General features: G+C 59.4%; 1 protein-coding gene across 2 annotated transcripts in view; it reads left to right on the top strand.

The window, feature by feature from the left end:
• The first annotated feature begins 597 nt into the window (after nt 1-597).
• The window catches only part of LOC120594220 (F-box-like/WD repeat-containing protein TBL1X), a 182,123-nt gene continuing 173,332 nt past the window's right edge, over nt 598-9,388 (top strand). Inside the window, exon 1 of one of the 2 annotated variants that reach the window (XM_039852224.1) lies at nt 598-735. The gene's annotated coding sequence lies outside the window, so the exon portion shown is untranslated. Of the gene's footprint in view, nt 736-2,293; nt 2,415-9,388 lie in introns of those variants that run through there. The other variant, XM_039852222.1, reaches the window with a different exon arrangement.

Raw genomic sequence — 9,388 nt, 5'->3', positions numbered from 1 at the left:
GGGGTGTCCCGTGAGTCTCTGATGTCAGCGGTACACTCCTTACGTCCGAGAAGACCGTTGCATCGGATTATTGGGGTTTTACCGCACAGGAAAAACGCATTCTTAGTGAAGAACGCCTGTAAAATTTGATCACACTGGCTCATAGTTTGGAGTGAGGATTTCCATTACTTTGCCGCACTTCAAATGATTGGCATCTGCCAAGTAATCAGAAGATTCAAAGGGGCCTTTTCACCCAGTTGAGTTCGGAATCTCTACGCAGCTAACGACAGGCAAGGCTGGCAAGCCAGGGGCGTGCAGTTTGGCTGCGCGGCTACTCGAGGGTGTGCGGTAGCCGAGGGCCGCGTCCCGGTACAGCCGAAAGCTGTAATGATGTCAACTTGTTATTTACTTTCCAAATCTGAATGACTGAGCAAGGCGAAAGGAGAATCAATCAACCACAATGTGACCCTACAGGCGGAAAAAACGCCGCGCTACCATCAGCCGGCAGTGGGGGAAGGGAAGCACGTGTAACAGGCAGAGTTGCATCATGAGCCCGCTCGGCTTTTCTATTGCACTCTTGATTTTTCGATTGCATGTAATACCTCAGCATCAGCCCGCACAAGCCCAGGGAGCCCGGGAGCAACGAAGGGCAGGCTCAAGGGAAGGCCCCACCACGTCCTTTTGGGGGGCCTTGAATGGCAACTGATACATAATAAGACACAATCTATTCTGCTGATTCACAATTATGGAGACTGTGTAAGTGTGTGTTTTTTATTGATGTGCTCTATAATTATGGTGTAGCAACAGTCGTTTCCATCATTGACGTTTTACAGCATATATGGCAGGGTAATTTTGAGGTCCGCCTTTTGGATGGAGGACCAGCCCCTTCAAAACTCACCTCGGGCCCCCTCCCCGCCAGCGACTAGAACAACAAATGGTCCAGTGTCCCAGAAAAGAGCAAGTGAGGTGACCGTTTAAAATGCTGAGTGTACCGGGCTCTTAGCGCGAAGCTCGTTACACAGCAAAGGGAGGGGCAGACTTATTTTAAAATTTTCAACAAAGCAGACACCAAAGGGGCTTGGCTATCTGTTTAATTGAATTAGGGCGCGAGGGCTGGGCAGTGGCCACCGTACTGGAGGGGAGGAAGGGACGCTGGGGACTTGGCCGCACCAGGGCTGGGCCGAGCAAGCCATTGCAACACAGAACACTTGGGAAAGGCCCGAGGTCCGGAGCCTGCTCGTGGGGGTGGGGATGAGGGTGGGAGGAGGTCACCCCCACTTCCCGGAGCCCCCACACCCCAGCTCCTGGCCTTCACCCTCGTGTGTTTCTTCCTCCCCGAGCGTTTCTGGCCCTTCCTGGGAGCTGTTTTGCAAAGGTCTTGGCTCCGCCTGAGCCCCCACTTCTTGGGGAAAGGAACAGAGCATTGGGGTGTTCTCTAAGCCACCGATTTCGAGGGAGGAGCCCCCTCGGGCAGGTTGCAGGGTTCTGTTAGGACAGCTGGTGGCTCCTGTTCTGAAGTGGGGGAGGGTGACAGTCTAGCCTTGGCCCTGCTTGTCTTCGCCCGTGGAAACCTGGGGGTGCTGGCCCGGTTCCGGTCCCCTCCGGGCGGTGGGGGAAAGGTTGGGTTTGGGACCCGGTGGGGGTAGAGCGCGTTCCCTTCCTCCCTGTGGAGGCCGCCGGGAGAGGCCAGGGTTCAGAGCCTGTAGGGCGAGGCCCGGGTTCCCCGCACCCACCGTAGGCGTGGGGGGCGGGGGAGAGCTTGGGGGGACGGCCCGTGCAGGGTGGCGGGTCCCCTCAGCGCGGAGGAGGAGCCAGACTGGACCGCGAGTCCTCTCTCGGGGCCGTGGGGGAGGGGCGGTGTTGGGGCGCGCGGAGCGTCACCCCCTTCGCCGTGGGGGAGGGGCCGGCCTGGTGTCCCCACCGTCCGCGGGGGAGGGGCGGGTTTGGGACGCGGCCCCCCAGGGCGTAGGGGCGGGGCCGATGGGGCCGCGGGCGCCCCTCCCCCGGCGCGGGAGGCGGGGGGCGGGGTCCGGCCCCCCCATCTCCCACCCCCGCCCCCCGCAGTGCTCCCGGCCGGGGTCGGCGATCTGGCGGCGGCGGCCGCTCCCCGCGGAGGTCAGCGCCCGGGCCGGCCCCTCCCGCCGCCCGCCCCGCCCCGCCCCGCGCGGCCGCCCCGCCCCGCGGGCCCCGCGCTCGGCAGCGAGGAGCCGCCCGCGCCCCCGCCCGCCGCCGCCGCCGCCGCCGCAGCGCCCTCGGCCGCCATTCGGCAGCGAAACTTTGCAGCGCCCGCGCCTCTCGGGACTCGGCGGCGGCGGGCGGGGCGGCCCGGGGGCGGCGCGAGGCTGCTCCGGGGCGCCGGGCCCGGCTCGGCGGCGGCCGGCCGGACGGACGCTCGGGCGCGCCGGCGCCCCGCAAGTTGCCCCGCTGGCGGCGAGGTGAGTGCGCGGGGCCCGCGGCGGCGGGGCGCGGGGCGCAAACTTCTGCGGCCGGGGTGTGGGGCGTGGGGGGCTGGGCCGACGGCGCGGGGCGCACGCCGCCGCCGCCGGGGCCCCAGAGGGGTCGGTCGCCAACTGTCCCCGCAGCTCGGGCTGGGGTGCGGCGCGCTCCCTGCAGGCTGAACAATGCCCTGAGGTGGCCGCTCCCCAAAGTGCCGGCGCGCGGGGGGCGGGCGAAAGGCGGGGGGGTTCTGTCAGAGGGGAGGCGGCCGGGACGTGCGCGGACGCGCTGCAGCTGCCCTGGGCCCCTTTGTCTGCCGCCCCCGGGGCCGCAGGGCCGAGCGGCGGCGCCGCGGGCTCCCCCGTGGGGGGAGGGGCGCCCCATTCATCCCCGGACCCGGTGGCGGCGCGGGGGACGCAGCGCGCGGCCGGGCCCCGCGGCCGCTCTGCTTCCGAGGCGCACAAACTGCCCGGGAAGTCGGGGGCCCCGCGGCCCGAGCGAGGGCACCCGGCCGGGGGCGGCTTGGCCGCGCGGGGGGCGCCGGTGGTCAGGCGGGGCCTGCGCAGCGCGGCCGGGCCGGGTGCCGACCTGTTGCTCCCGGGCTCGGGACAGAGGTGACCCCAGACCCGCGTCTCGGGCCGTGCTCCCGGGGGCACCCTCCCCCACGGGGCGCCGGGGCTCGCAGTGCGGTGGGGGTGCGCCTTCGGGTGTCGGTGGCCGCCGGGCATGTGACAATTCGGGGCGGCCGGAGGCCCCGCCGGGCCCGCGCGTTCTGCGCGGCCTCGCCTGCTCCCCGCCGCCTGCGCTGGAAATTCCACAAAGTTAGAGACGGAGGTGATGTCGTGCCGCGACACCCCCAAAGACGCCAAAGCCCAGTCCCTGTGGCATCTCCGCGTTGCGTTGTCACATGTGGCTTGACCTGACTTCTGGATGTTTTTCTGTCCTGACGCGCCGCCCGAGTCCCGGGATTAACCTGGAAGCCGAGGGGCGGGACTCCGGGCCGGGAGGGAGGGGGCCGCCGCGCCTACGTCCCAAGCGGTGGCTTCGGGGTACCAATGGCTCTTGAGCATTTTAAGAAAAGTTTACAATGAGCCACTTCTAGAAAAGACGCGATTAGGGAAAAAAGAATGTTGAGTAAGACGTTAAGACGGTGCTTTATCGTAAAGCATGTCAGTGTGTCAAATGTCCTGCAGATTTTGGTGGAAAATCTCTCAGCTGGATAACTAATTTAGGCATAAAAGTTGAAGTTCATCACTTCACCCACTTATTAAAATCGCCCCTCAAGGGGATTCTGGCGCTCAAATGAACGCACACCTGTGGGACGGAAATGGAGACTTTCGGTGTTTTACTTGGCGGACTGTTTTGCCCCCTTAGAGGGCTCATTGATTTTTTTTGCTCTGCCAGTACTAGTTTTAAAGAAGAAGCTGTTGGCAAAATGATAACGATAATGATCACCATTTTATGAAGATATGTGAAAGGAATGTGTCAAGATCTGGGATCTTTTCATCAGTGATGAATAAATATTTGTCCAAAAACGTACTCAGGAACTGAACTAGGCCCAGGGGACATGCGGGCTAATGTAGGCCCCTTAGGGCACAGTGCGACCTGGAAGGGGGGGTCCCACGCAGTGAGAGCAGGCTGTGTCGCTGCATCCTCTAGGATTGGCTCTCTTGCTTTTATCCAGAGCTTGGCCAGTCCGAGAATTACCAACACCCACTTTAAATTTCACACGAGGACCCCTAAGTCTCTCACACCTCTCACCCTCCTGGAAGTTTGGGTGTTTCCGGTAAGGGTAGAGCGGGGTGCCTCGGTTGGTCTTGGATCTCTCCTTTATCTGTTAGGGCTTCGGTTCTGTCTTCTGTACGATGGTGTCTTGGGTTTGCCTTCGGGGCTGTTGTCACAGTTTCCGTGGCTGCGGAGTGGACAGGGGAACGTGAATCCAACTCTAAGTGACGCTTGGCTGTCCCCAGTGGGCCTGAACCAGTGAAAGGGCCCACCCTGTTCTCGCTCCACCATCGACGTTGATGTCCCGCACGTTTCTGAGCGTCAGTCTGTCCGTGTGTAAAGATGTAAAGGAGACTTGAAGTCGAGGTATTTTCTGGAGAGCTGAAGTCAAGGTATTTTCTGACGGTGAGGTGTTGCAGAGAAACTGTCCGTGGACGTTTCTGAAAACTGTAAAGCCACCTGCAAATTTTAGCTGCTGTTCTTGTGCAAATAGAGTCATCGTCTTTACGTTACTTGAAGGCTGTGCCCTGAGGGATTCACAGGCGCTAACACCTGTGGGACAAGGATTATTTCCATTCTGCAGTGGGGGACGCGGACGGAGTCTTGACACGCAGTGGAGGGAGGAGGGTCTCATTCCCGCAGCGCAGCTGTTACTTAAGCTCGGCCTCAGTTTGCCTTCTGGCTCTCCGGTGTGAATTTTCCCGTTTGGAAACAGAAGCTCTTTAAGTTGCGCAGACACTCGGAGAACCTGCACTGGACTTTGTATCTAAGTGCAGACATGTCCCCACAGGATCAGGAAACGTCAACGCAGAGTCGCGATTGTTTTTCTCCATAGTTCGGTCGTCCGTCCGGGGTGGTGGCCGCTCGCCACGTGTGCAGGTTTTGGTTCTAGCGAATTAAGAATTCAGTGAAATGAGCGATTCTGCCATTCCAGAGACTCCAGCTGTAACGCGTGCACTCAGTGGCTGCACGGGGCTGGTGGCCACCATGTCGGACCGCACAGGACTTGCAGAAAGTCCTGTGGGAGGGTGTGACTCTGCAGTTACTGCGATGACTCGGTACTAGAAAAATAATAGAGTCAGTGTACTCTCGTGGGGGGAGGGGAGAGGCCATAAAAGTTGGAAGTGATTCACAGGTAGATCTTTTGAAAAGAAAGGCCCATTTCGGCCAGTGATTTACCCAGGAATGTGATTTCGGTGAGTGGATTAACCCGAAGTGGACAGCTGAAGCGGCGTGGTCAGTTCCACAGCGTGCCCGCCTAAGCGGGGGGCGGGGAACATCCGATGAGGTGCTTGGAGCCCCGGATGTCACCATCAGTGTGGCTCCGTGCGGCTGGCTGATCCAAAGTGCCACTGTATCCGATACGTGTAAACCGTCGCTATGGGTACCTGGGCTCCCTCCTTACCCGCCCCCCCAAAGGTGAAATCATAAGTCTGTTAGAATGTGACGAGGAGTCCTTCCAGCAAAGGGAGACTTCACGATCGTCCAATTATTTTTTTTCAAAAAAAGCCGGTTGAGCGCTCACTCAACGCTGGGCCTGGTGGCGTCCCTCTGCGAGGACCCGGACCTGGGGCCACCCCCTTGGCAGCGTTCCTGTGCGCCGGTTCCCTGAGTCAGGATGTTATTCGCATTCCTCGGTTCGTGTGTCCTTTGCATAGTGGTTTTTTTTTCTTTTTTTTGTATTTTTTTATAGCAACGGGTTAGAAATTTCATGTGTAAATGAGGATGGGGGAAAACCCCAATTTTGTGTCTGCCGGTGAGGTGACTTCTCAGATCACCTTTCTGCCATCTGTCCTCACGTTGGCTTCCTCTCAGGGCTCTGGGGTGACCTGTCAACTTTTGGCTGAAAAGACCGAATACCTGAGTTGTGTGGCATTGTCTTCTAGGCGAGGGAAACGGGTCCTCGCAGAGGGACGCCACCAGGCCCAGCGGAGCCACGTCACCTCGTCTCAGCTCCCCATGGGTAGGAGGGGACCCAGCCCGGACCTGGGGCCACCCCCTTGGCAGCGTTCATTCCAGTGGGGCGTCCACATGCCAGGGCTCCACCCCTGTGGCAGTGCCAGGCAGAGCCCTGGGCCTCACAGGCGTCACAGGTGCTGTGCCGTGAGGTGCGTTCCCCACATCTACATTCCCCCCTTTGTCCCCCTTCAGAGCAAAGCGTACGCTCCTGCGCCCAGTCAGTTGTTAATCTGCCGCCACCAAAGACATTTTAACAAATAGTTTCAATCAGGAAGCAAGACTAGTCATTTTGTAAACATTTTTTTCTTTTTTTTTTTTAAGTTGGAATGATAAACTTTTTTTTTCCGTAACTATTTTTAGTGTGAAGGAAGTTACTGGCCGCTGGAGCGGGGACTGGATAGGAGCTTTCCCCTCGGGTGTCCCCCTCCGTGGCCCTCTGCGGTCCATCCTTTCCACGGGAGCTTGACCGAAGGCACCGCACCGGCCAGATAGGCAGAATGGGACCCAACGAGACCAAAATAAAAGCCGTTTGTGGGGAGGGACCGACAAAGTCAGTACGGTACACGGGACGAAGAGGGCCTCGCCTGAGAAAGGCTTGAAAATCTCAGGGGAAAAATGCGGCCGTGAAGGAATTGGCCCTCCCGTGGCTTGGGAACTTGACTAGGGGTTCCGAGCTGGCAGCGTCCCTCCAGGCCATCCTGTACCTCGTCCCTGCTCTCATGTTCACGAGGCGTCCACTGCCTGGTTGAAGGTTGCAGACGGGGACGGGAAGCCATGAACAAATGGCGCTGAAGCACGTTTAAAACAGACGAGGGGACGTTTGTATCTTACAGACGAAGCGGGGTACCGTTTCCTTGCGTTGGTCCTGGGCGGATGGGATGGCAGTTGGAGACGGGGCGTGATGTGCAGGTTCGCAGGAGAGGGAGACAGAAGGGGGTCTTCAAAAGAGAGGAGGAGAGTGCGTGGCTGTGCATTGGAGTTGCCTTTCCCCCCACCGAATTCTGGAATCTTGCAGTCAACAAACGGCTTCCCATCGGAGGCGATCTCGCTTCCTACGGGTGAGGAGTGTTTGGCAGTGTGTGGAGCCGTGTTTGCCTGTCACAGATCGGGGAAGGAGAAGGGCGATGCTCCAGGCAGCTGGTCTGTGGGGGGATCACCCCCGCGCCGTGCAGGGTGGTCGGCCTCAAATGCCGGTGGCCAGGTGGGGCCGCCAGCCCCGACCACGCTGGGAAGCCTGCGGCCCGGGGCCAGGCGGGTCGGGCTGGCAGATGCCGATGCACAGTGCACGTCCAGTCCTGGGTGCTCGAGGCTCCGCGGTGCTGTTTTGGGATAGAGTCCGTGAGAGTTCGGGATTACCACCGGGGGAGGTGGGGAGCAGTGGATGGGCCTCGAAGACGTCACAAGGCTAAGAGAGCGAGTTGCCTGAACTTCGTCTCCCATTGAGCACTTTAGAGCCCCAGAGGCAAGGACACCTCGGTGGGGTATTTTGCGACCTCTTCCTCTGGGTTCTGCTGATGGCGTCGCAGATGTAGTCGTTCTGGCTTTCGGTCAGCGTCTTGGTGCCCAGGGCATTTACCAGGGCAGACACCGCGAGCAGCACCCGGCTTGTGTTTACGTGGATCCTGTTTGTCCCCCGCAAGGTGTCTTCAGTTGACCTGGATTCGGGGTCACGCCACCATCCTGCAGGGGCTTACGAGGGTAGAGGCACTCGGATGAGCTTTCGCTGCTGGCAGGAGTCTGGACGCTGCTTCCCTTCAGCGTCTGTCCCGTCCGTGGACGGCGGGAATTCGCAAACTTCGGGGCGGCTGGGTGCAGACCTGCATTTTCCTTGTCGAGCCCTCTGATCCTGCTGCCAGCCTGGTCATCCCGAGTGAGCTGCTGCTGCAAGTCCTGGTGAGCCCCGGAGGAGCACCAAGCCCAACCTGGGCACGGGGCCTTGTGGCTCCCGGTGGTCACCAGGCAGGTGACACGGCTGTGAGCGGGACCCGCTTTGCAGCCGGCTCGCCGCGCACTGACTGTGTCTTTGGGCAAGCCAGTTGCCTTTCGGAGCGCCGGCTTTATCACGGACAGATAATAAAGTTTATCTCTCAGCCTCGTATTAAAGGAGGTAGGATTGTCGTCACGCTGGGAGCCCGTGCTTACGTTCCCCGACTTGCAAGTGCAGAATCGGGTGTGAAAACGTTTCTTTATTCGTTAGGCTGGTCTCTAACCCCGCTCCCCCGCTTCAGTTAGGTTTCAGGGCTGGCGTGCATGTATACATACATGTGCACATATGTACACATGTGTACACACATGTATCTTCGCTCTATTTTCTAAACTGCTGTTCAACACACACATAGATTTGGTGACCAGCTGTGGACTTGGGGCATGAGGCAGTCCCAGCACCCCAGAGCTGTCGGTGGTGCACCCCGCCCCACTTGTTCCTCTGTAGTCGCCCCTCCCCCCAGCTGAGGACCCCGCCAATCAGCTCAGCTCTCCTGCCCGAATTTTCACGTTCCCCATTCAGGTAGAAGCTCTACCTGGGTCCCTCTGCTGCCCTCGAACGATTTTGCACTGCGGATAATGTCACAAGCAAGGAACAGCTCAGCTTGTCACTGCCCAGTATGCGTCAGCAGCCGTAGTGGAAGATCGTCAGGAGTCCGTGTCATCGGGTCTGGCCAGGATGCGCCCGCTTCCCCCTGCCTGATGCTTAATTCTTGTTGCCACATTAGTTGAAATGGGCCGTGTCTCTGAACCTGGGAAGACACTTAATATGTAAAACGTATCACTGGGATAGAGTCACGTCTTTAGTTTCAAAAGGAGTCACAGTGCTACACTTTTCCCAACGGGGTCATCATTTGCATACCAAATAGGCTAAACACATCTAGTTGTTTTTTGCATTCGTTTGTTGTAGAAATAACACGCATTCCTACGGCCGGGCCGGGCTTTCCTGTCTGTTGCTACCTGCGTTTTGCTTCGGGCCGTCATTATTGTGTTTCGTGGTCTCATGAGAAATGGCATGTTTTCCGCACGCATCCTCGACCCGGCGTTTTGGCCCCCGGTGTCCTGGGTCGGGGGTTCTGCCTGCGTGTGTGACATCTTTAATCCGTGCGTGTCCTCACGTAAGGCGTGAAAGGGTCGACGAGCTGACCTTGAGGCTTCACGCACGTCTCGCGTGTGAGGATTTTAATTTGGACGAGGGACCCTGCTTAAACGTTGGTTAAAGAGGGTGCTGGTTTCACGTTCTCGGCCCGGGGGGCTCAGCTGCCTGTTGTTTGTTTTTGCCACATGCTTCGACGTACAGTGTGAG

Source organism: Pteropus medius, unplaced genomic scaffold (assembly GCF_902729225.1).
Source record: "Pteropus medius unplaced genomic scaffold, Ma_sr-lr_union100, whole genome shotgun sequence".
Lineage (NCBI taxonomy): Eukaryota > Metazoa > Chordata > Mammalia > Chiroptera > Pteropodidae > Pteropus > Pteropus medius.
Note: the sequence above shows the minus strand (reverse complement) of the source record. Positions and strands in the feature narration are given on the sequence as shown.